This window comes from Panthera pardus, unplaced genomic scaffold (genome assembly GCF_024362965.1).
Source record: "Panthera pardus isolate Hobbes unplaced genomic scaffold, ASM2436296v1 HiC_scaffold_24, whole genome shotgun sequence".
Lineage (NCBI taxonomy): Eukaryota > Metazoa > Chordata > Mammalia > Carnivora > Felidae > Panthera > Panthera pardus.
Window position 1 is genome coordinate 33,091,691 of NW_026526810.1, and position 27,694 is coordinate 33,119,384.

The 27,694-nt window shown below is 39.5% G+C and overlaps 1 protein-coding gene, 1 long non-coding RNA gene and 1 pseudogene across 4 annotated transcripts in view; 1 reads left to right on the forward strand and 2 right to left on the reverse strand.

Annotated features, from left to right (window-relative positions):
• Positions 1 to 27,694, reverse strand: part of ZNF609 (zinc finger protein 609) — a 210,269-nt gene that overhangs the window by 30,922 nt on the left and 151,653 nt on the right. The window lies entirely within an intron of this gene.
• On the reverse strand, positions 627 to 797 carry LOC128773370 (U2 spliceosomal RNA; annotated as a pseudogene).
• LOC109262860 (uncharacterized) lies at positions 14,449 to 16,206 on the forward strand. Its single transcript, XR_002077991.2, has 2 exons — positions 14,449 to 15,425; positions 15,944 to 16,206. It is a non-coding gene; the product is annotated as an uncharacterized LOC109262860 (long non-coding RNA).

Below are 27,694 nucleotides of genomic sequence, written 5' to 3' on the forward strand. Positions count from 1 at the left end.
ATTTCAACAAATCAATATAGAAGCATAGGTGAAAATCCAGCTTGTCTTCTATTAGGCCATACATTTAAAACATTTGTAAAAGTGTTGGGGTGCCTGGCTAGCTCAGTTGGATAAGTATCCAACTCTTGATTTCAGTTCAGGTCATGATCTCACAGTTTGTGGGATTGAGTCCCACATCGAGTTCTGGGTTGACAGCACAGAGCCTGTTTGGGACTCTCTCCCCTTCTCTGCCCCTCCACCACTCACACTCTCTCTCAAAAAGAAACATTTAAAAATAAATAAAACATTTGTAAAATGTAAAACAAAGCTACTCTTCCTACTAAATATTTTTGTTTTAGAAACTGTATTTTTCATAAACATATGTTAGCATGTAATAGGTTTTTTACTGTTTTTAAATGGGTTAATAAATACATAAACAGTTCCTCAGTTTTAGATTCCTTCTATGGTAAATATCAAGAGATATAATATCAATAGATACAAACAAAAGCTCTTAAAAGTCCTTCATATCTATTTATTTAGTAATCTCTTCACCTAACTGGGGGATTCAAACTCATGACCCAAGATCAAGAGTCACATGCTCTTCTGACTGAGCCAGCCAGGTACCCCCTTAATAATTTTTTAAGGGTGAAAGGAGTCTTGAATCCAAAAAGTATTAGAACTGCTGACTTAAGGCATAAAACCCAGGCACTGTTTTATTTCTGCCTTCTTTTTCTTAAGTAAATTCCATGCCCAATGTGGGGCTTGAACTCATGACCCTGATACTACACTTGATCTTAGCCAAAAGGCCGAGAAGCAATGAACTCATGACCCTGAGATCAAGAGTCACATGTTCTACCGACTGAGCCAGTGAGGTGCCTTTACTTCTGCCTTTTTATAGAGATGTTAACTAAACTGCTAGGAAGCTGGGAAGACATAGAGTTGGGGATCAGCCAGTTCTACTACTATTGTCAATTTTGCCTTCTGGAGATCTGCCTGCCCAGTTGGAATTCTCCTAAGTTATGAGAATTCTGGACCCTGAAGAGAGGCAACTGACAAACTGTAAAGGAAGCAGGGAACTTTGACATAACCAGGAGGGATCATGGGCTGAAAAAGGAGGAAGCAGGCTGGTTTTCTGTGGCATTTGGATAAGAGCCAGTCACCATGGCTGTCATTCTGCCTTGGAACTCTTTGAACACAATGTCTTCCTCTCCATCCCCACACCACAACCACCAGAGTCCAAGTCCTTATTAACTCACCTGTAAACTACTCTAACAGCCTCTGAATTGGTCCCTAACTGCAGGCTTTAATGCTTTCTGTCAGTCCAGCTGGTAAACCACTATCAGATCAAACTACCTGATACACTGCTTTTATGCAATTAGCTAGCAAATATATATCACTTATTATACCCCATCATTATGCCAAGAACTACTGAAGATTCAAAATTTTCACTGAATTTAAAGTTTTACTCTCTTTGGGGGAAGGGGGAAAATGAATATACAAAAATTATTAATAAAAAAATTACATATGCTACATACTATGGTAGAGCTATGTAGATCAGAGAAGGAAGAATAGGTAGGATTGCATAAATCTTAAAAGGATCTGGGATGAGCATGACACACATAAAAAGAGGGAGATGATGATGAGTTGAGGCTATTTCAGAGAGTAGGAAAAAAAGCTTTGAAGTCCATCTAGGGGCACCTAGATAGCTCAGTCAGTTAAGCATTTGACTCCTAATTTCAGTTCAGGTCATGATCTCATGTCATGGTTCATGAGTTCAAATTCCATGATGGGCTCTGTGCTTGACAGCATGGAGCCTGCTTGAGATTCCCTCTCTCTGCCCTTCCCCTGCTTAGGCATGTGTGTGTACATGTTCTCTCTCTCTCTCAAAATAAATAAACATTTAAAAAAAAAGTTAAAAAAAAAGTCAGCTGAATGCTTGATGCTAAAAATACTTGTTAATTGTTTGATTGGTGCACTAATGCATTAACTTATAGATAGAAAATAAGATAAAAACTTTTAATTTGTGTGCTGGTTTGCTTAATTTACCTTCCCCCAACAACTGTTGCTCATCCACTGCTTTCTAAATATGGTTAAGAACGAAGGTTATGATTTTCAGCCTCTTTTTGTTAATTACTTGACTCCTTTACACAATTCCCATGCCCCTTCTTCCCAATAGCCATTCTCTATGTTTAATGTACAAACTTTTGTATATATTCATATAAAACGTATACTATTGTTTTGATTTCATGTATTTTACATATATATGACTATATTATAGACTTCATTGTTTTTTTTTTTCCACTTGGTACTATGTTGTTAAGAATCATCTGTACTGTGTGTCTCCCTCTCTCTCTGCCCCTCCCCCGTTCATGCTCTGTCTCTCTCTGTCCCAAAAATAAATAAAAAACGTTAAAAAAAAAAAAAATTTAAAAAAAAAAAAAAAAAGGGGCGCCTGGGTGGCGCAGTCGGTTGAGCGACCGACTTCAGCCAGGTCACGATCTCACGATCTCGCGGTCTGTGAGTTCGAGCCCCGCGTCAGGCTCTGGGCTGATGGCTCGGAGCCTGGAGCCTGTTTCCGAGTCTGTGTCTCCCTCTCTCTCTGCCCCTCCCCCGTTCATGCTCTGTCTCTCTCTGTCCCAAAAATAAATAAAAAACGTTAAAAAAAAAAAATTAAAAAAAAAGAATCATCTGTACTGTTGTATCTAACCCATAGGTTATTTGTAATGTCTATATCTATCATTTAATAATAACATCTAATGAGTTCCTATCAGCAGTTAGGAGCTATGGAGATACACAGAAAATAGAACCCATGGTCCCTATCCTATCTTCATGTATCTTACAATCCAGCTGGAACAGATAAACACACACACACACATAATAACATGCTATCAGGTACAATGGATAAAGACAGAGTAAAGTTCGGTTGAACAGCTGAACGAACTATACCTTACCATAATATGTTTAGTAAAACAGGAAGACAGGAAGGATGTGGCATCTAGATCTAAATGAACTGATATGAAGTTGTAAAATAACATTAAAAAATTTCTAGACTTTCCTCTAGATGGTGCTAAAGCAACCATATTGTCTATACTATAACTGAAATTTCCTTCAACATTATAATGAATAGGAGGTGATTTATGACTTGTTAGCAACTTGATAGCTCCACCTCCACCAATTTTATTGCCCTTTGGTTCCCAGTCTTGGGCAGTGAGAAATCCTGGACATTGTTAAGAAATTAAAACCACAGACAACTCAAACCCCAATGGTTTCTCATCCAATCTACAAAGAGCTATAAATCCAAAGCAATGTGCTATTTGTGTGTGTTTAGAAGTGGAGGAATGGGATTGAATAATTTTCTGTCTCTGCTTCCAGGGAATTTATAATCTAGAATGAAACAGAATGGGCAAAACACTTAAATAGAGCAGAAGACCTCATTACCGGCAATGCTTTCCACTACTACTCCAACACATCACAGGGATGCATAGAGTAGGTAATGAATATTCTAACCTGCTTAAGGAAAGAAATGGTTCTTTAGGGACTAGTAATAAGTTTTTAAAGACTGTCTTAAAATAAAGTTGTTGGATGTACATATAGTAGCCACCCAAGGTTCTGATGTATTTTAGGTATCTGGACCAAATAGAATCCCTGTTTAGGAACAGCCACAGCGTGCATTCCACACAGACTTTCAGTATCTTAGGTAATATGGTATAACAATACAGAGATGTGAAATGAACTCTAAGATTTCATGTTAAGAGGTTTTATTCGTTTGTTTTTAAAAATATTCTGAATAACTCAACTTCTAGTACACAGAGATGGTGGCGACAGCAGTGGTTTACGAGATAGTAAGATAGGAGAGAGCTGATACAAGTGATTAAGAGACAAAACACCTTCTACTTCCTCCTCAAGAGGACAGCATCTGTAGAAAACTACAGGGTTGGTATCTGGAGAACACCTGTAAGAAGCTTCTAACAGGCATCCTCCCTCAGTTACCACTGCCAGAGCAGCTTACAAACCTTTAGGTCATCTTCTATCGTTGCTATGTCAAGAACAGTTTCTCCCTGTATAGGCCTCTTGACAGCTCCTGTCACAATCTTTCCCCTCTAATGCTAGTGATGAATGGGTTGGGAATGTCCATAGTGAATAAGAGGCTGAGCGATGGCTCACTGCTTGTAATTAATAGCATAATATTAGGCACCAATTGTAGTTACCTGGTTTAAAAAAATAACTAGGCTAATAAAGAATGGGTGTGGACTGCTCAGCTGCCTTACCCAGATTCACCCTTTTAGGAAAAGCTTAAAACTAACCGAGCCTCTATAATTTAGCCAAAAGTCTACTTAAAATTAAAAAACTAAAAAAAAAAACCAAACAAACAAAAAAAAAAAACTGGGAAATACTGAAAATACTGGGGCACCTGGCTGGCTCAGTTGGTAGAACATGTGACTCTAGGTCTTAGGGTTGTGCATTCGAGCCCTTCACCCTTCGTTGGGTGTGGAGTTTACTTAAAATAGAAAGGGAAGGGAAAAGAAGGGAAGGGGAAGGGAAAGGAAGAGAAGAGAAGAGAAGAGAAGAGAAGAGAAGAGAAGAGAAGAGAAGGGAAGGGAAGAGAAGAGAAGGGAAGGGAAGGGAAGGGAGGGGAGGGAAGGAAAAAAAAGAAAAGAGAAGAAAAAAAAATAATTTAGCCCAAAGTGATTTCTTTTGGTTCTTAATTATATGGCATCTGCTAATGTATCATTAATAGGGCTCTTCATACATGCTATTTGGTGGTATAATTATTTGCATATTATTTATTTGAAAATACTTCAGTTACAAGATTTCCTGAAAATGAACTCCCATACACAAAACAAATGTGAAAAAACAACTTCCCAGCTTCAGGAAACAAAGCTGCCTATTTGACATTAAATGGCAAAAATGTGACAGGGTATAAATTTCTTTTCATTCAAGCCCATTTGAAAGTAAACAGGACTAGCCTTAAGCAATGTTGTTCAAGATGTTCTTCGACTTAGTAAAGGTTTACATTTTTTAAATTAATTTTTTTTAATGTTTGTTTATTTTTGAGAGAGAGACAGAGGGCTAACGGGAGGGGCAGAGAAAGAGGGAGACACAGATTCTGAAGACGGCTCCAGGCTCTGAGCTGTCAGCCCAACACAGGGCTCAAACTCACAAACCATGAAATCATGACCTGAGACGAAGTCAGGCGTTTAACTGACTGAGAAAGTTTACATTTTAATGTAACCAAATCTTTTCCTTTGTGATTTCTTCCTTTACTTTTATGGTTAGACTTTTCATCTAGAAATATGGATATTTATTTAGTATTATTTTAATTAAATGGCTTTATAAGAATCAAACATGTACCCCTTTAATAAATCTTGATTTTATATACATGTATGTACATATATTTATATACTCATACACAAACATACATATAAACTTATCTTTTCTATTTTGGAAATGTTTTTATTTTTTTAACTTTAAAAAATTAAGGTATAATTAACAACGTTATAATATATTTGAAGTGTACAATGTGAACATTTACATTTCATTTGTTTTTGAGAGAAAGAGAGAGAGAGAGAGAGAGACAAAGCACAAGTGGGGGAGGGGCAGAGAGAGAGAGAGAGAGAGAGAGAGAGAGAGAGAGATACACACACAGAATTTGAAGCAGGCTCCAGTCTCTGAGCTGTCAGCACAGAGCCCAACGTGGGGCTCAAACTCACAAACCGTGAGATCATGACCTGAGCCGAAGTCGGACGCTTAACTGACTGAGCCACCCAGGCGCCCCATAATGTGAACATTTAAGATCTGTACACACGGGTACCTGGGCGGCTCAGTCGGTTAAGCAGCTGACTTTGGCTCAAGTCATGATCTTGCAGTCTGTGAGTTTGAGCCCCATGTAGGGCTCTGTGCTGACAGCTCAGAGCCTGGAGCCTGCCTCAGATTCTGTGTGTCCCTCTCTCTCTGCCCCTCCCCAGCTCGTGCTCTGTCTCCCTCTCAAAAATAAATCAACTAAACAAAATTAATATCTGTATACATTTATATAAACTTAGATAAATAAACATGAGTTTCTAAATCAGTTTTTTTTCCTTCACAGAGGGTTTCCCCAATTCCTATTACTAAAGATCCTTTCTATTTCCACCTAATTTATAATTGCTTACAAATTAGGGTCTGTTTCTAGACAGCCAAATGGTTCTACTGGGCCATTACTAAACAGCATTTTTAGTGTTTTTTTTTTTTTTCTTTATTAGTTTTAAGTAAATGGCAAAAGATTTCCCTCTTAACCCCAACACATATATTGTACACTAAATGAGTATTCTGATAATCATGTTAGCTATTGTCAGTGTCAGATGAAGATGTAAACTCTGCAAGGTTTTTCCTCAAAGCTGTACTGTCTCCTTTTTTAATGTTCTGTGTAATGGTCTCTCTCTACCAACGCCCAACTCCTCAGCTTCCTACTTTCAGGTTGAGATGATAAAGACAAGCTACTGGAGTTAGCAGAGAGGATCGCTTTCCCTTTAACACATGGTTGTCCTTCCCCAGTGTAGGTTATCTTCTGCCTACAGATTTTCTATACCTCCTCTAAACTTAAATCTATCTCAATCCTCTAAGTCCCAAGACTTCCAGACACATATTTTTTTGTTGTCTCTTATGACTGAACTTATTTTATTTAGAAATTATTGATTACTTTCATTTCTTATCTGATATCCCAAAATGTATCCCTATACCTGATATTTCTATTTCTAGATAAATGTTCTGATTTAAAAAATGATATTTGGGGTGCCTGGCTGGTTCAGTTAGTGGGGTGTGCAACTCTTGATCTCAGGGTTGTGAATTCAAGCCCCAAGTTGAGTGTACAGATTACTTGAAAATAAAAATCTTAAAAAAACTAAAAAATGATTTTAACAACTATACTTTGAAATTGTACCTGCTGTTGTCTCAAGGGAGGTGACCTCGGTGAACAAGAGGAAGACTTTCTATTGTCTGCCCTTTTTGTATCTTCTGAATGTTGTGCCACTTCATATATGCATGCAAACAATAAAAAGTGGCACCTGCTCTCCCAACCCCCCCAAATGATGCTGTATTAGAAGAGATAACATCTGGGGCGCCTGGGTGGCTCAGTCGGTTAAGCGTCCGACTTCGGCTCAGGTCACGATCTCGCGGTCCGTGAGTTCGAGCCCCGCGTCAGGCTCTGGGCTGATGGCTCAGAGCCTGGAGCCTGCTTCCGATTCTGTGTCTCCCTCTCTCTCTGCCCCTCCCCCGTTCATGCTGTGTCTCTCTCTGTCTCAAAAATAAATAAAAACGTTAAAAAAAAAAAAAAAAAAAAAAAAAAAAAGAAGAGATAACATCTATATATTTTTTCTTTTCCCTACATAAGTATTCAGCAGTTACTCAGTAACTAATGAACAGAAATGAATAACCCCAATACTGGCTTAACCCATCACACAGGGTTTAGATAGGAACCAGATTCCATCTCTGGCTGATGAGCTAGCTGACAGAGTAGGGACTCCTCAACTACTTACTCTTCCTTCTTTCAAAAAGTTAAGAATCTCAGTTAGTTTCTTATTTTCAACCCAGGGTGGTTTCACCAAATTTCTAGTGGCATGGGTATGACTGTGCGTGTGCGCGCGCGTGTGTGTGTGTGTGTGTGTGTGTGCGCGTGTGTGTGTGCTGGGGTTCAGGGAAGTTCAGCAATAAAGTTTGTATGTTATTAAAATGTAGTGTTAAGATCTAGAATTTTTTAAGAAACCACAACTAAACTAAACTGAATCCTTTATTTCTGATGCTTTGTTTAAAGTTATAACAATTCTACTTTTTCAAAATTCACCTAAGGGTTAATAATGTAAAAACCAAACCCACTATACATATTTTACTTCACTGGGCTCACATTTAAAAGCAAATGTCTGTATCTGTCTGACAGTCAATTTGAACTGGAGTCAATTCAAATTCTTGCCTTTTATTTATGTCTTGCTGCCAGACAAAATTTGTTGCAGAATTTGCAACAGGCCTCCATCTCCCTCTTCCACTTAAATAAGATGAACCATCAGCAGCATCCTAGACCTTAACTGTTACCACGCTGAGTGTGGCCACTCAGTTAAGACTTAGACTAATATAATCTCACCAAAGTTGTAGAAGAAGTTTCTCAAGTTCTAATGATATAAAAAGTAAAGATGCTTAGTCTCAAGCACAATAGGCTAAATATTTTGTTGCTCTCTGATTTTGGGGGTGGGGGTGGTGGTGGTGGTGGTGGTGTGAGAATGTACAGTATTTCTCCTTGGTGGTTTTCAAGATAATAGTTACCATTTTGGGGATGAAAGTATAGCACAGGGAATACAGTCAGTCAGTAATATTGTAATCAGGTAGGGTGACATATGGTAACTACACTTATCATGGTGAGCATAACATATGCGGAATTGTCGAATCACTACACTGTACACCTGAAACTAATTTAACATTGCATGTCTACTATACTTCAGTAAAAAATAAAAAGCACTGGGGCTCCTGGGTGGCTTAGTCAGTTAAGCATCCAACTCTTGATTTTGGCTCACGTTATGATCCCACGGTTCCTGAGATCGAGACATGAAACAGGCTCTCCACTGACAGTGCAGAGCCTACTTGGGATTCTCATTCTCTCTCTCTCTCTCTCTCTCTCTCCCTCCCTCCCTCCCTCCCTCCCTCCCTCTCTCTCTCTGCCTCTTCCCCACTCGTGCTCTCTCTCCAAACAAACAAACAAACAAACCTACTTCATTAAAAAAATAAAAGTAAATAAAAAGCATTGCTTGTAATTAAAAAGTTATTATGTTTAAGTGTCTTCCATATATTATCTAATTTAATCCTCTCAACAATCTCCACAGTAGTATCATTCCCGTTTTATAGATGAAGAAATGGAAGGTTAGAACATCTGTTCCTTTGTTAAATAAGACACAAAGTCAGGATGTGAATCGAAATCAGTCTGACTCTGAACTCTGACTTTTTACTATGTTGTCTCATAAGATGAGGATACACTTCTGGGTTCTCAGCAGCCCACATTTCCAGGTGTAAAACACTAAATGGTCTGTGTACTGCACTTGAGAATAAAATTGTGGACTACAGTGAAAGACATCAACACTTGTAGGTTTATTTTTAGCTGAGGAGCAGGTTATTGATTTTATGTTTGACCTCTCTATACCAGAAAAGAAACAGAAGCAGCAATAAAGCAGTATACTGGTGGCAAAGGGGAAGATACATAGAGAAGAAGAGGCAAGAAGCAAAAAAGAAAATGTCAGAGTAAAAGGCAGCAAGAGGCAGAAACAGGAAAAAAAGTTAGGGGACAGAAACTCAACAGTGCAAAGCTGCAAGGTTATTATGAAACACATAATGTGCTTCCTTTGTATTCTATTGATGATATGAAAATCAAAGCTCAGTTCTTGAAGATCTGGAAAATTTCAGAAGTACCTTTTAAGTCATGAAAAAAAAAAAAAGAATGTAAATTGATTAAATCAATCATGATGCACCCTTAACATGGAATGTGTGGTTTTAAAAAATGGTATGGGAAGGGTGCCTGTGTAGCTCAGGCAGTTAAGTGTCCAACTCTTGATTTTGGCTCAGGCCATGATCTCACAGTTTACGAGTTGGGGCTCTGTGTCAGGCTCTGTGCTGACAGTGAGAAGCCTGCTTGGGATTCTAGTATCCCTATCTCTCTGCCCCTTCCCTCTCTATCTCCATCTAAATAAATAAGTCAACATTAAAAAAAAAATAAAAAATGTTATGGGAGACAATTTAATGTTAGGAGAATGTTCATTATATATTCATCTATAAACAAAGAAGATTACAAATATACATAGACAGGTCCCAATTTGTTAAAACTAAAGCTATTACAAAAGTGTATCTATAATATAACAATCATAACAGTAGTTATCTCTGGGTGATTTATGATTTTATTCTTTGTGATTTATGTTTCTCTTTTCTGTTTCCCAGGTTTTCAGTAAAAAGTTACTAATTTTTTTGAGAACCTATAATTATTTTTTCAAAACTTCTTCATCACCGAAAATAGACATTCTGTAACCATTAAGCACTAATTCCCTGTTCCCTCTGCCCTGTCTCCTATTAACTCTATTCTACTTTCTGTCTCTATAAATTTGCCTATTCTAGATACCTCATATAAATTGAATCATATACTATTTATTCTTGTGTCTGTTCACTTAGCATAATGTTTTTACGGTTTATCTACATTGTAGCAAGAATCAAAATTTCATTCCTTTTTATTGCTGAATAACATTCCATTGTTATACCACATTATGTTTATTCATCTGTTGGTGAATTTGGTTGTTTCTATCTTTTAGTTACTATGAATAATTTTGCTACCAATATTATATTTGTGTACAAGTTTTGTTTGAACACCTGTTTTTAATTAGCTGTGGTATATACCTAGGAATGGAATTGCTAGATCATATGTTAATTGTAGGCTTAACTTTTTTTTTTTTTTAATTTTTTTTTTCAACGTTTTTTATTTATTTTTGGGACAGAGAGAGACAGAGCATGAACGGGGGAGGGGCAGAGAGAGAGGGAGACACAGAATCGGAAACAGGCTCCAGGCTCCGAGCCATCAGCCCAGAGCCTGACGCGGGGCTCGAACTCACGGACCGCGAGATCGTGACCTGGCTGAAGTCGGACGCTTAACCGACTGCGCCATCCAGGCGCCCCTAGGCTTAACTTTTTGAGGAACAACCACACTGTTTTCCAGAATGACTACAAGATTTTATGTTCCCATATATAATCCAACAAGGGTTCCAATTTCTTCATATCTTCTCCAATACTTGTTATTTTCTTTCTTTCTTTCTTTCTTTCTTTCTTTCTTTCTTTCTTTCTTTCTTTCTTTCTTTCTCTTTCTTTCTTTCTTTTCTTTCTTCCTTCCTTCCCTCCCTCCCTCCTTCCTTTCTCTCTCCCTTTCTTTCTTTCTTTCTTTCTTTCTTTCTTTCTTTCTTTCTTTCTTTCTTTCTTTTTTCTTTCTTTCTTTCATAATAGCCATCCCGTTAAGTGTGAAGTATCTCAGTGTGGTATCTCACTGTAGTTTCACTTTCCATTTCCCTTGTGATTAATAATTCTGAGGGGCGCCTGGGTGGCTCAGTCGGTTAAGCGGCCGACTTCGGCTCAAGTCATGATCTCGCGGTCCGTGAGTTTGAGCCCCGCGTCGGGCTCTGTGCTGACAGCTCAGAGCCTGGAGCCTGTTTCAGATTCTGTGTCTCCCTCTCTCTGACCCTCCCCTGTTCATGTTTTGTCTCTCTCTGTCTCAAAAATAAATAAAATGTTAAAAAAAAATTAAAAAAAAAATAATTCTGAACATCTTTTCATGTGCTTATTGGTCATTAATACATCTTCTTTGGCAAAATGTTGATTCAAGTCCTCTGAGCTATTCTGAATTAGATTGGTTGGGTTTTTTGTTGTTGAGTTGTAGGAATTCTTTATATATACTGGATACTAACCCCTTATCAGATACATGATTTGCAAATATTTTCTCTCATTCTGTTAGTTGTCTTTTTAACTCCCATCACAGTATATCTTTCGATGAACAAAAGTTTTTAATTTCAATGGAATCAAATTTAACTATTTTTTTGTTCATTGCTCATGCTTTTGGTGTCATATCCTCAAAAGCAGGCATTTTTAAATCAGTAAAAAATGTAATTAAAAAATATCAGATGAAAAAATCGTTGCTAGTAGTAGGGGAGAAAATAGTTTACTGCCTCTCATTCTGAATTCAAAGCACAGTGTAAAAAAGCTCAAAACGAAGACTGTTTTAAGCATCTACGTTCCCCTTCTTATTAGAACATGACCCAGTAGAGGATCTCTTGGTCAAAGGATACGTGTAAAAGCTTCTCTACTTCAAAAAAAAAAAAAAAAAGCAAAAAAGCTTCTCTACTTCCAACTTTCAACTTACTAAGTTTTAGAATAAAAACAAAGCTATCCCCTAGATCAAGAACTCATCAACTATGTCCACCATTTGCAGATGACATATCATTTGCATAGTTTAAAAACAAATGGACTTAGCAACAGCCTTTTGGTACCAAACCATTTCATATGTTCTATGCAATTTACAATTGACCCCAAAGACTTAGGTCTTAAGGCAGAAACCATGGTAAAGGGATTTATTCCTGGATGTACAAACATCAGTTCTGTCTTCTATTATTATTTTTTGTAATGTTTGTTTATTTTTGAGAGAGAGAGAGAGCATGAGCGAGCAGGGGAGGAGCAGAGAGAAAGGAAGACACCGAATCTGAAGCAGGCTCCAGGCTTTAAGCTGTTAGCACAGAGCCTGACATGGGGCTGAAACTCACAAACCGTGAGATCATGACCTGAGCTGAAGTCAGACTTAAACTTAACTGACTGAGCCACATACACGCCCCTATCACCTGTTATTTTTTAAAGACCTTTGTTTCGTTTACTTTTTTTTCTCTTCTCTTTAAAAAAAAAAAAAGCGTGTCACCTTAAAAAAAGATTCCCTTCGGGGAGCCTACGTGGCTCAGTCGGTTAAACGTCTGACTCCTGATTTAGGATCAGGTCATGATCTCACAGTTTGTGGGTTTGAGCCCTGCTTTGGGCTCCATGCTGATAGTGCAGAGCCTACTTGGGATTCTTTCTCTCCCTCGCCTTCTGCCCCTCCTCCATGCACGCATGCACCCTCTCTCTCTCAAAATAAATAAATAAAATTAAAAAGGTAATCCCTTTAAAAAAAACAATTCCCTTGGAAGCTGTATTTCCTTAGTATGGTTAGAGAAAGAAAAAAGTGTTAAGCCTAATGTCCAGTGCTAATGGCAATGGTTAAAAATAAATGGTTGCCCGTGAGAGTCTTTATACTGATGCCAAAGTGTGGTACAATTTAGTCCTGTTCTCTAGAAGTTGAATATGCCTTCAGTTGTGCTCTTCTCTTCGCTTTCCTGGTAAAGTCCTCTTTATACTCCCCAGGCCTCCTATTTGGGTCAAAGGTCTTTTTAGCTGTCTCTAAATGATCAAGAGCCTGTTAAGAGGGCTCCACATAGTTCTAATTTTTTTTTTTTATTTTTTTTTATTTATTTTTTTTTTAATTTTTTTTTTTCAATGTTTTTTATTTATTTTTGGGACAGAGAGAGACAGAGCATGAAAGGGGGAGGGGCAGAGAGAGAGGGAGACACAGAATCGGAAACAGGCTCCAGGCTCTGAGCCATCAGCCCAGAGCCCGACGCGGGGCTCGAACTCACGGACCGCGAGATCGTGACCTGGCTGAAGTCGGAGGCTTAACCGACTGCGCCACCCAGGCGCCCCCTAATTTCTTTTTAAATGAAAATGGCAGACATGTTTTTCAACTGGTGCCTGGAGTGGGGGCAAGGAGGAGGAGGAGGAGGATACATCTGCAACAAATACCTCAAACTCCCAATCAATACTAATTTCAGGTTTTCTAGTCCTCTGTAGAGATGGTGGTAAAGGAAAGTAAGTTACAGTTTCTTAGAAACCTGTAAATATAGCTACATCTTGGGCTGGAGCTGTATCTCATGGGAAACTGGTATAGGACTGAGAGGAAACAGAGTTACAAGAGGATGCCTATAAGGAAGGCTGGTTTGAAACTACTCCTACCTCTGTGAAAACCCCAACTATAGGAATGTAGGAACTGTTTACTTCCATAGCTGATCTCTGGCATACTGCCTAATGTTTAACCTTGCCATGTGATTAGAGATTATGAAAATTTTGAGCACCGTTTCTCCCAGGACTAAAGTTCAAACCAGAGATGTATGTAAAGGGTGAATATAAATTCACACAGAAATTCATGTGAGTTAGTCACCTTTAGAAATGAAAAGACTAAGGAAGATTAGGGCCATTTGTGGTTCATCTAGTAGCTAAGATTTTTTCCCCCAAATTGGTTGTATTCTCAAAACTACTTTTTTTTTTTTAATGTTTATTTATTTTTGAGAGAGAGAGAGAGACAGAATAAGAAGGAGGCTCCAGGTTCTGAACTGTCAGCACAGAGCCCAACATGGGGCTTGAACTCAAGACCCATGAGATTATGACCTGAGCCAAAGTCGGATGCTCAACCAACTGAGCCACCCAGGTGCCCTGAAAGCTATTCTTTTTTTTTATGGGTTTGCCATGTAGTAACATCAGGAATTTTGATAAAGAGTGCCATATTTTAGGTAAAACTCTAGTCCTAAATTTGTCTACTGCAGTTCTGAAAATTATTAGAATACTTTACTATGCTATATATTCTTATGTCCTACCAAACCTCAAGCAGGCAGAACCTCAAATCGGCTTAACAGCAATATCCCCAGGTTTTTTGTTTTTGTTTTTTTAAATCTCACTTATCCTGGTAATCCATTCATCTGCAAGTTGGGGATTTGACTACAGGGAAGGATCAAATCATGTAGGAGTCTTCCAAAACCAGAAACCCAAAGGCAGAAGTGTGGTTATTATTCCCCTAGAGAAGATACTTCCAAAGAGAATCTATATTTCCCAGGAGCCCTTTATTAATATTCTAAGTATAAATCTCTGAGGTTATCCAATAAAGCAATTTGGGATAAAGTCTTCTGCAGAAATGTTTGACGCTTATGGAACAGTGGTTCCCCAATTTGGGCACATGGGATATACCCTGAGATGATTAAAAATACTGACACCTGGCTCCTACCTACAGACATGGTGTTTTAGTTTAGCTGGGCAAAACGTGGGCATCAGGCCTTTCAATCCCTGTCTCCACATTCTAATGTGCAGCAAAATCTGGAAACCACTGTTACAAAAATGGTGTCTTCAAATTTTTCTGCCTTCAGTTCTGGGATTGACAGGAAACACAAATCCTAAGCCCTTATTTCTGGGATCTTTTGGGGCTGAATGAAACAGAGAAAGCACAAGGTAACACCCACCATGTTGGAACCATTTTCACATGACCATAGTATTTTCTCTCCACAGAATTTCAGGCAAAAGTATAATAGAGGGCCAGCTGAAACCACTGTGAAGCAAGTATCAATTTGGGGAGTTGTTAGGTAGATCTGTTATAGCTAGAACTATAAGCAGGCAAAGAACTGGTATAGGGTAGAGACGGAAGACCAAAGTGGGATATCCATCAAATGTAAACCACTCCACCCCCAGACTGTGGGGACCGGGAGGCTGGGGAGGAACAGGAAAGATCAAATACAACTCCTCCTCCCATCTATAAGTTCCCACACCATGGAAACTTTGCATAAGTGCAACAAAGGCCGGTTCACCACACCCTGAAATCTCACACCCCCCTCCCTTTCTTCTTGCTGAGGTAACCACACACTGTACCCACAGCGGCAGGCAGCTCAGCAGAGGTCATCGTGCCCTCAGTTATCCAGCTTGAGTCCTTGTCTGAAAGCTACTGGCAATAAGAAGGACGGTACCATCTCAGTGGGACAGCTTTGAAGACATACTTGCCTGAGGCTGTGATGGAATCATACCTGTCTACAGTTTCACTGCTTTATGGCCTAGCAGGAAGAACCAGGGTAAGAACATGACTAAGGGCTGGTCTACATGAGGCACTTTTCCTTTCAGCCTTCTTCAGCTAGAGGCTGACAGAAACAGCTAACTGCTGAAGCCTCTTTTTCTTTCTGGTAATCTCCACTTGGTATTTTCAGGGTTTGTTAACAGAGCAGAACCAAACCACATTGTAGGTCTCAGTGCCAAAAAGAGGGGAAATAGTAACACAGAGAGGAACGGTTGAGATCAGAGGGTGGATGCTCTTCTGCCCAGAGTAGCTCTGGGAAGCAGAGCCTCCTATAATTATAAACAGTTCTGGTTTCCTCCCTCTCTCTAATCTGTGACAATAATTATTGTCAAGTTTTGGGTGGCTTCTGTTATGGGCTGAGTTGTGTCCCCCCAAAACAGATATATTAAAGTCCTAACCCCCGATACCTCAGAATGTGATCTTATGTGGAAACAGGTTCTTTACAGAGGCAATCAAGTTAAAATGAGGTCATTTAAGTGGGCTCTAATCCGGTATGACTGGTGTCCTAATACAAAGGGGGAAGTTTGGACATACTGACAGATGCGCAAAGAGGGACGAAGATGTGAAAGCACACAGGGAGAAGACAGTCATGTGACTGCAGTGATGACATTTCGAAACCAATGGATGCCAAGGATTGCTGGCAAACACCAGAAGCTAGAAGAGGCAAGGAAACATTCTCCCCTCGAAACATCCGAGAAAGCACAGCCTTGCTAATAACCCCTTGATCTATGACTTCTGGCCTCCAGAACCATGTGACAATAAATTTGTTTAAAAATTTTTGTTTATGTTTATTCATTTTTGAAAGACAGAGAGAGACAGAGCACAAGCAAGGGTGGGATGGAGAAAGAGGGGGACAAAGATTCTGAAACAGGCTCCAGGCTCTGAGCTGTCAGCACAGAGCCCGACGCGGGGCTCGAGCTCACAAACTGCAAGATCATGACCTGAGCCGAAGTCGGACGCTCAACCAACTGAGCCACCCAGGCGCCCGACAATAAATTTGTTTTAAACCATCCAGGTTTTGGCACTTTGTTATAGTAGCCTTACGAGATACGGCCCCAAAGTAGACCTGGTGTTGATGAAATCAGTCAGATTCTACTTCAATTAGCCTCAGTGAATTACTGCTGCTAGCCAAGATTACAGTCTAGGTCAGTGGCTCTCAAATAGGGTGGGTGGAGAATAGTGGTGATGGCAGCAAATCATAATTTCTTGGGAAGCTATTTCATAATAAACGCCTAAGTTCTTTACTGAGCCCACTGATTCAGAATATGAGGAGTAAGGAATAGTTAACCTATCTTTTAAACAAGCTCCCCAAGTGATATCGTTGACTTGCTCTGATCTCATGTACCACTACACCACCCCCAACTGAGTAACACTAGCTTAAATGAAAGGATAAAACTCTGGGTCTTCCCCAAATTGACCTGTAGATTCACTGTAATCCCAATCAAATTCTCAGCAGGTGTTTTTTTTTTTTCATAAAAATTCAGAGACTGATCCTAATATTTATATGAAAACGCAAGGCCAAGAATAGCCAAGGTAATCTTGAAGAAGCACAATAAAACTGAAGATACCAAGACTCATAAAGCCACAGTTAAGACAGCATAGTATTGACACAAGACTAGACAAATGGATGAGTGGAAAGAAAGAGTCCAGAAATAAACCCACACATGTCATTTGATTTATGACAAATGAGACACTGCAGTGCAGTGGTGGGAAAAGGATGGCCTTTTCAATAACGTGCTAGGTAAATGAGGTATCCATATGGAAAAAGTAGAATCTTGACTCAACTCATACCCTAAACAAAAATCAATTTCATATAGACTGTAGATCCATATATGAAAATAAAAACAATACAGTTCTCAGAAAAATACATAGGAGAATATCTTTATTACTGTGGGAAAGGCAAAATTTTCTTAAACAGGACACAAAACACTAACTATATAAAAAAAAGATAAACTAGACTTTATAAAAATGAAGAAACTTCCATTCATGAAAAGGAACCATTAAGAGAAACAACAAGATATAAAATAGAAGGTATTTATAATACATATATCTGATAAAGGACTCATAATCAGAATATACAAAACATTCCCACAAATTCATAATAAAAACATACAACCCAATCCTAAAACGTAAAAGGTTTGAACATGTATTCTGTAAGATTTCCAAAGGCCAACAAGCACATAAAAAGATGCTCAATTTCATGATTTTCATGGCAATGCAAATTAATTTCACAATGAGATACCATGCTACACAGCAAACAGGATGGCTAAAATAAGAAAGAAAAATAAGTTCAAGAGTTGGTAAGGATGCAGAGCAACCAGGATTATTTGGAAGTAGGAGTATAAACTGGTTCAGACACTCTGGGAAACTGGCAATATCTACTGGCGCTGACGGTGTCCCCTAATGACTCAGGAATTCCATTCCTAAGTATGTACAGAATAGGAATGGGTACATATATTCCTCAAAAGACACATACAACAATTTCTGCAGCAGCATTTTACACAACAACCCCAAACTGCAAACAATCCAAATGCTCATCTGCCACTGAATAGTGTTGAATTCACATAATAAATATTATAAAATAACGAGAATCAACAAAGTATAACTACATGCAACAACATGGATAAATTTCACTGGCATAATGTAGAACAGCCAGACATAAAAAAGGTCATACTGTAATGATTTTATTTATATAATGTTCAAAATGGAGAACACTAATCTCTGATGCTGGCAGTCAGAAGTGATCTTTTTTTAAAGGGAAAGGAAGGGAAGTATGAAGGGGTTTCTGGGGTGGGGGTAATAATGCATTTCTTCATGTAGGTACTAATAACCAGAAAGTGGGTTCACTTGGAAAATCCAATGACCTGCATGCTTATAATTTGGGCACATATTTTTATTTCTATTATTGTTCAATAAGACATATTAACGTAAAAACAAATACACTTGGGTTTGTGACTCCCCCAGGATCAGCTGAGGTGCAAGCTAGTTCTGTACTTGGGGCAGTCTGCCCCAACTCCAGGGTAGCAAATCAGTCTAGTATCTAATGCAACAGCACTTGGGGGGATGGTAGGGGAGGGTTTCTACTTTCTTCATCCTTTCTTCCTCCATACTGATACTTGATTCTGTTAGATTTTTAAATAGAATAATTCTAAGAAGCAGGCTAAAAGATGAAAAGCAGAGGAGAGCTTGGTAAATGGGAATATGCACAGTATTTCAAGTGTACTGAATGACACAAGAAAATTTTCAAAAGATGGGGATAATCAGAGTCAAATAAGGAGAAGGCAGGTTGTTCACTGAATTAGTTCAGGGTTAAAAAGTTTCATTTGACTGTGAGTTCAATGGGGGTAGAAAAGTATTCGATAGCAGTCTTTTAGGCTTTTTAAAGACATACTAAACAGAAAATAGAGTACAGCTTGTGGGAGGGGGAACTACTCAATTTCTCACCATAGCCTTTTTGTCACAGAGCTTGTTGCTATGGAGAAGGCCATGAAGGCAGCAACTAGGGGAAATAAAGGATCTGGCAGGAGTAAGCACAGTGACAGTGGATTAAACAAAAATTCCTTGAGCAATTAGCAAGTAGCAGGGCCTATAAATGACACACTTTCCATTTTTTCCTAACCCCTACCCTTCTAAAAGTACATGGGCTTGGTTTGCCACTATAATTTAACTCAAATACAGAGAAGCCTGAATGGGCCTAACAAAGCCTAAGCCTGGCAGACAAAACACAGGCCATTTAGCAATGCTGCTTCATGCCAGGGGGAAGCGGCTACCTACCCACCCCTATCCTGGGGAAATGATCTCCAGCTGCCTAAATTATAAAGTTGATGCCCTATGATTTCTTTGTTCTGTAAAGCCTGAGGGAGATAGGATAATGAAGTATCAGAAGAGGTATAGAACAGCCCCTTGTTTCATAAAGCAGTCAGAGGCAGAGAGAGAGAAGAGAGAGAAAGAGGGAGTTCTTACTGGTATCATTAAGAGGCAGCAGCAGCGACCTGGGAGCAAAGCTCTGCCTGAACTGGTCTGAAACTACTGCTGTGGGAGAAAAGGCTGGTTGCCAAGTTTGTTAATAGCTTCTGCCCATCATTGTTACAGCAGCTTTATCAACCAGGGCAGGGCCAGGACCTGTTTTTAGCAGTGTAAGCACTGAGACTGGAGGGTTCAACAACATCTTCCAGCAGATCTCACTACAACCAATGATTAACAAAGACAGTTCTCTCTTCTGTCCCACACAAATGATCACAGAATTGTAAATATCACAGCTGGAAGGACCACAGAGATATGCAGACCAACCCTCTCGTTTTATAAATGAGGACACTAAGGCCCAGATCAGTTAAATGGCCTTATACCTCTTGGAATCAAGAGCCAAAGCTAAATTAACTGGGGCTAGTGATCAGCCCCAGTTTATACTAGACTGTATTTATTTATTTATTATTATTTAAAAAAAAAAATTTTTTTTTTAATGTTTATTTATTTTTGAGACAGAGAGAGACAGAGCATGAACGGGGGAGGGGCAGAGAGAGAGGGAGACACAGAATCGGAAGCAGGCTCCAGGCTCGGAGCCATCAGCCCAGAGCCGGACTCGGGGCTCGAACTCACGGACCGTGAGATCGTCACCTGAGCTGAAGTCGGACGCTTAACCGATTGAGCCACCCAGGCACCCCTACTAGACTGTATTTATTTCCTAGGTATCACTTACTGGGTTTCATACATAAGTATCAGGAACTAAATTATTTGTTAAAGGATGGCATTAATAACAAAGTAGGTCTGTCTCTGAGCCCATCTTAGAGAGTTCTTTTCCTGAAATATCAAAGAATTTCATTTGAAGCAACCTTGCCTATCTGCCAAACCTGCAGTCTGGCCAACTGTACCACCCCCCTCTGTGCTTTGCTGGGCTGAGGGAGGTGGTAGGTGACAGTGCACAAAAGGACATCTCTCTCCCTTGGAGATTTAGTTTATTTTGCAATTTGCAAAATGAAACTCAAAAAAGTCTGTAAGTGAAAATTTTTCTTAGGGCTTCAGGATTTAAATATGTGACAGTGGGCAGATAACATAATCCAGAAAGGTATATAGACACATAACTGCCCCAAAGCATCTCCTGGTTGTAAGCTGCTAGGTGGGAAAAATGTGTTGGCTGTTGTTTTGGGTGGGGGAGGGGTGAGAGAAAGTAAGTATTGATTTCCCTAATGTTTCCTTTGTGTGGCTGCTGTTGCCACGTGGTGGTCTGTTGCTATGAAGATTTGTGGTGCCAGACAATGGCTGCTAGGCTCCTCATGACTGTGCTATTGGTGGAGCTGTTTCTGCAGGAGTCAGGCTAGTAAGCAACTGGCTAAGCAGTGGAGAAAGCTTGGCCACTGTGCACCATGTCTTCCTCCAGGTAAGTGCTGCTTGAGGCAAGATTGAAGGTGAAGGAGCGTTAATTATAGCCAAGGAAAAAGAAAAAAAGCCGAGAATCAGTGTAACTTTCCAGTATAAATCTCTAAAATTAGATACTTCACAGTTCACACACATACTTTCCTACATCAGAATCACACAGAATAAAGCAAGGGTAACTACCAAGGTTACCATTTCCATGAAAGAAGATTAATAGACAGACCCTTCTTTTAGTAAGAAGGATAAAGACCCGCAGCCAGGATCTGCAATCAGATGAGGATGAAGAACTGCTGAGGCAGGTTCTCAGCGGAGCTACCACAGGCAAACTTACTTCCTGCTAAGCAAAACCACTGCCTATTACTCTGATAATGAGAAAACTGCAACCCATAGACCAAAGCACAAGGCAGAGTTTGAAGCAGGGCCAAATGTTCTCCCAGGTAATAAGGGCCAGAGTCATAGAAGTCACCCTGGGTCTGTGCAGATGTTGGCTATTTACCCACCCTCTTTATCCTCCCACATATTTACCCTTCTTTCTATCTCAGAGTATATTTACACTTTTAGAGTACATATAATGTAAAGATCATCTAGCCTCTATTGCAGTCCAATACAGTAAACCACTAGATACATGTGACTATTTAAATTTAATAATCCTCATCAACAAAACTAAAAGGCAACTGACAGAATGACAGAAGATATGTGCAAATGACATATCAGATAAAGGGTTAGTATCTAAAATCTATAAAGAACTTATCAAACTCAATATCCAAAAACCAAAAATCCAGTGAAGGGATAGGCAAAAGACATGAACAAACACTTTTCCAAAGACGGCATCCAGATGACTAACAGACACATGAAAAGATGCTCAACATCACTCCTCATCAGGGAAATACAAATCAAAACCACAATGAGATACCACCTCACACCTGTCAGAATGGCTAAAATTAACAACTCAGGAAACAATAGCTGTTGGCAAGGATGCAGAGAAAGGGGAACCTTTTTGCACTGCTGGTGAGAATAAAACTGGTGCAGCCACTCTGGAAAACAGTATGGAGGTTCCTCAAAAAATTAAAAATAGAGCTACCCTACAACCCAGCACTGGATAGTTATCCAAAGGATACAAAAACGCTGATTCAAAGGGGCACATGCACCCCAATGTTTATAGCAGCACTATCAACAATAGCCAAATCATGGAAAGAACCCAAATATCCATCGACTGATGAATGGATAAAGAAGATGTGGTGTGTACATGTGTGTGTATACATACATACAATGGAATATTGCTCAGCAATCAAAAAGAATGAAATCTTGCCATTTGCAACAACACGGACAGAACTGGAATTTATTATGCTAAGTGAAATAAGTCAGAGAAAGATAAACACCATATGATTTTAGTCATACATGGAATTTAAAAAAAAACCAGATGAACACACGGGAAAAAAGGGAAAAATAAGATAAAAACAGGGAGGGAGGCAAACCATAAGAGAGTTTTAAACACAGAGAATAAATTGAGAGTTGCTAGAGGGGTGCTGGGAGGAGGGCTGGGCTAAATGTGTGATGGGCATTAAGGAGGGCACTTGTTGGGATGAGCAGTGGGTATTATACGTAAGTGGTGAATCACTGAATTCTACTCCTGAAACTATTATTATACTATATGTTAACTAACTTGGATTTAAATAAAAAAAATTATCCTCAGTATCATGTGCCACATTTTAGGTTACTCAATATCACATATGACTAGACTACCATTTTGGACAGCTTATTTCCAACACAAGAAGTTTTACTGAATAGTATACATCTAACCCACGCCCTCATAAATTAGAAATCTAAGGCCAGGAGAAGTTAAGAGGCTTACCCAAGCTGACACAGCTAGCTAAAGGTATGATCTGTTCTGGAATCCAACTTTCCTGACACTAGTTCAGATATCTGTTCTATACTATAATGCCTTTAAGACACTATTAGTCCTTGAAACAGTTACTCTCAAACAGTTCCCAACAATCTTAGTTATTGAATAAAAATGTGGAGATGGGGATGCCTAGTCTCTCTAGGTGTACTTGTGCATATATATGACAAAACCTTTAACAAGTGCAAAAACTAAAAACGCCTTCCTCCCCACCAAATCTTTAAGCTAGAGTTCAGCTTTGGAAGATGGACCAAATGTATCATATAGCTTTTCATAGTATACAAGGGAGTTGCCCTCACTTCAGCTTCAAAAACATCATCTTTTAAAAAACTTATTCTTATTTTTTTTATTTTCAAGAGAGTGAACAAGGGGAGAGGGGCAGAGGAGACGAGAGAGATAATCCCAAGTAGGCTTCACACTGAGGAGCATTAAGGGGCTCCTGCATGAAGCCAGAAGACAGAAGGAATTGGGCTAATGAATCTTGAGAATGAGGCAAGTATTGGGAAGTGTGAATATAATAGGGAGATGAAGGGATTGCTAAGCAGTACTGTGAGCTCAGCTTATGTCAGCTAGCATATACTTGCCTCAAAAGCAGCCGGGTTTTGTAGGATCAGGAGTTGAAAAATGAGAGTGGAAATTTCTTGAATTGGGGAGTGGCAAGGAGAGTCGGTTTTTGTTTGTTTGTTTGTTTTTTGTTTTTTTAGAAAACAAATCTATTAAACAAGTGTATAATGAAATTTCATCATTGGTATTAAAATTTTTTAGTTTTCATTCTCATGATTGTTCATTTTTAAGATGAACTAGTATGGATGGATCCATACTGATTCCAAGGTTTAACACAGATTCTTACACTTAAAAGATGGAAGGTCCTAATTGGTGACCTAATTCAACTTTACTTAAGAGATGAGGGAACTAAGGACCAAAGAAGTTAAGGAACTTGCCCAATGTCACAATCATAACAGCAGATGTATACAGCTCACCTGGTTTTCACACCAAGTGCTCTTTTTGCTATATTACAAATTCTTCCAGGAAGCACATTTGCCAAAGTAATGCTACACTTAGTGTGGCTGCTTAAGAAGGAAAACTTACAGGGGCGCCTGGGTGGCTCGGTCGGTTAAGCGTCTGACTTCGGCTCAGGTCATGATCTCACGGTCCATGGGTTCGAGCCCCGTGTCGGGCTCTGTGCTGACAGCTCAGAGCCTAGAGCCTGTTTCAGATTCTGTGTCTCCCTCTCTCTGTGACCCTCCCCCATGCATGCTCTGTCTCTCTCTGTCTCAAAAATAAATAAACGTTAAAAAAAAAATTTTTTTTTAAAAAGAAGGAAAACTTACAGCATCTCCTGGAATTTTTTTTAAAGTTTATTTATTTATTGATAAAGAGAGAGAGAGAGAGAGGGAGGGAGGGAGGGAGACAGAATGAGTGGGGGAGGAGGGAAGGGGGAGGGAGGGAGGGAGGGAGAGAGAGAGAGAGGGAGAATATCCCAAGCAGGCTTTGCACTCATCACTGAGCCCAACATGGGGCTAGATCTCACAACCATGAGATCATAACCTGAGCTGAAATCAAGAGTTGGGACACTTAACTGAGACACCCAGGTACCCCTAACATCTCCTAAAATTCTTTTTTTTTTAATGTTTATTTATTTTTGAGACTGAGTGTAAGTGGGAGAAGGGCAGAGAGAGAGGGGGACAGAGGATCCAAAGTGGGGTCTGTGATGACAGCAGTGAGCCCAACGTGGGGCTCGAACTCATGGATCGCGAGATCATGACCTGAGCTGAAGTCAGGCATTTAACCAACTGAGCCACCCAGGTGCCCCTCTTTTTTTTATGTTTATTTTTTTTATTTTTGAGAGAGAGAGAGAGAGAGAGAGAGAGAGAGAGGGAGAGAGAGGATCCAAAGTGGGCTCTGTACTGACAGCAGAGCCTGATACAAGGCTTGAACTCATGAACCATGAGATCATGACCTGAGCCAAAATCAAGAGTTAGTCACTTAACTGACTGAGCCACCCACACACCCCAGCCTGTCTTCCTTAAAAGCACCAGCCAAGCCAGGAAGCAATTTTGCCTCAGCAAAAGTATATGGTCTGCCTTAAGGCTTCTTATACACTGTTTCTGGGGCCTTGTATTAAAGTAAGCCTTGTGAACTAGGAATGGACTTGGGACCTATTATTTCAATTTGAAGTGGGGGTGGGACAAAGTGAAATCAGGTGGAATCAGACCTTTGTATAAATGCTAAGTCTCAAAAAAAGCCAAGGAAAACATTCCAAGTTATACTTGGGTCTTAACAGTACTAAGGTTGAGCCTAGTCAAGGAGGATCTTTGCAGTGCTGGCTGTATTGTGGACAGCCTAAAAAGAGATGGAATCTGCAAGAATTTAAAAATGTCTCCAAGGCAAGGTTTGCACTGAGAGTGAAGAAGGAAGCAACACTGCACGACAGGTAGGCAAAGAAACCAGGAAGAATTGAGGCCATGACCCCTACACCTGTTCTCAGCAAGGTGGCTCAGTTCTACAGGGACCTCATGATCTTCCATTTCCCTCAGAGGCCAAGCATTCACAGCTTCTTTCTAAGCTCTAAGGGTTTTTCCATTTGAAGATAGTAGTTTGCTGGGCAAAGAGACAGACACAAGCACAAAGAGTCGGGTAGCAGACAAAAAGCCTAGGAGGCTGAAGGATTTTTTTAAAAAGTATCTGTACATAGATCTTATTATTAACTTGAAGACTGACTCAGTATACTAGATCTTATAGATCTGCAGAGAAAGATCTTTGCAGGAAATCTCTGTTACCTGAAGATGAAAAGGAATGTAAACCAACTCTGATCCCAGTTCAGACCTTTGCCAACTGACAGTTCAGGTGAAGGCCCTTTGGGAGAGGCAGAAAGCAAAGGAGAAAATCTATAATTGCAGACAAGTTCCCTTTCCCTTGCGATGAATGAAAAAAAAAAAAGAGGAGAGGTACTAAGCCCTGGAACACAATATAGGAAATGAGAGAAAATATGGTATCAAAAGTAGGAGAATTAAAAATCTTATAGGTATAAATAAATGAGTGATCTCAAACCTGGTGACAATAGTACTTATTCTGAGTTTCAGAGGTCTAGAATTTTGTAAAGTATTTGATATGATTTCTCAGTTCAAACAATATTACAGCATCTATAATATTAACAAAGATCTACAAATGACAACTAGATGTAACATTCATTCACTCAAATATTTTTGAGGGCCTACTACAGCTACCAAGTATTAAGTATTAGATATTCAATGGTGAGCAAAACAGAGTCCCTGGGCTCACAGAATTCTAAAACAGTGGAAGAGACAGACATTAACAGAAAAATATCATTCTATAAAATTGCAAACTGTGATAACTACTGTGAAATAAAACGCAGGGTGCATTCAAAATGTACAACAGGGGAACATGGAATAAGCTACCAGGTACAACATGAGAGTCAGAACAAACAACTAAAAAAAAAACCAGGGGCGCCTGGGTGGCTCAGTCGGTTAAGCATCTGACTTAAGCTCAGGTCATGATCTCGCAGTTCATGAGTTCAAGCCCAGCATCAGGCTCTGTGCTGACAGCTCAGAGCCTGGAGCCTGCTTCGGATTCCATATCTCCCTCTCTCTCTGCCCCTCCCCTGCTTGCATTCTGTCTCTGTCTCTCTCTCTCAAAAACAAATAAACATTAAACAAAAAATTAAAAAACTATAAAAAAAATAAAAAAAAAACAAACAAATAAAACCCCCCAAAAACCTGTGCTACTATCTCCTTGGCATGGAGGGAGAACAGGGACTCTCAGATAAAAAGGTAGCCATTGGGGGCACCTGGGTGGCTCAGTTGGTTGAGCATCTGACTTTGGCTCAGGTCATGATCTCATGGCTCGTGAGTTCAAGCCCCACATTGAGCTCTGTGCTGACAGCTCAGAGCCTGGAGCCTGCTTCACATTCTGTGTCCCTCTCTCACTCTGCCCCTGCTCATACTCTCTCTCTCAAGAATAAATAAACATTAAAAAAAAAAAATTAAAAAAAAAAAAGGTATCCATTGTTCTCAGGAGAGTAGAAGGGTTAGTGCCTCACATTCTTACAAAGTTTTCATCGGTTAACATATATGAAAAGCAACTTGCTCTTAGAGGAAAGTCACCATCATAAAGATGGACAGAATAAATAGGCAGGAAATTGATGTCTTCTATCTTCAATATACTGAGGCAAGAGGCCCCGAAGGCTGGTTGGTGTCACGGAGCTGTGGGCTGGATATGTTTGTCATTCCAACAGACTCTGTGGCTATTCAGACCTTTGGCCAAAGGCAGATGACATTTTCAAAATTAGAGATAGCCACTTGTGATTTCCAGACTGTATACTGAATACACATATCCAGAGTCAACCTCTAGGGTCAACCCCTCTCTCCACTGTCTCTGCATCAGTTTCTAACACAAGAGAAAAAAAAAATTTTTTTTTGGCATTATGGTCTCAGGCACACAATAAAACCTATCAGCAATGTTATTCTGAAACCTGAAGCTTTACTATATTGCTATCAACAAGAAAGCCAATAACAGAATTCTTAACCTGTGTCACATCAATACCTACTGCATGACAGACTTTAAATAAATACTGAATCACAACAAAATATTCAGAGGAACAGACTTTAATTAGAATGACCAGAATGAAATGCTTGAATTTCCATGGGCAAACTGACAAGATAGCTTATGATAATTAGAGATAATGAGCTGTGCTCCTCTGGGCCTCTAAACTTCAGAGTGGGGATGCTTTCAAAGTCTGGTTACTGATGCAGAGACCTGATGGGACTCTGAGGCCCAGCCTCTATAAACATACTCTGTATAAACATACTTTGACAAGAACTTGGAATCTTTATAAAAAGAATCTATGTGCTGAAATCAAATTGCCACAGATGGTACCAAGGGATCAGAAATACCTGGTCAAGTCCCTTCACACAACTATTTTTTCAGGTTTATGAACTTCTAAAATAGAAGAGACTCTGTTCTCAGGGGCAAATGGA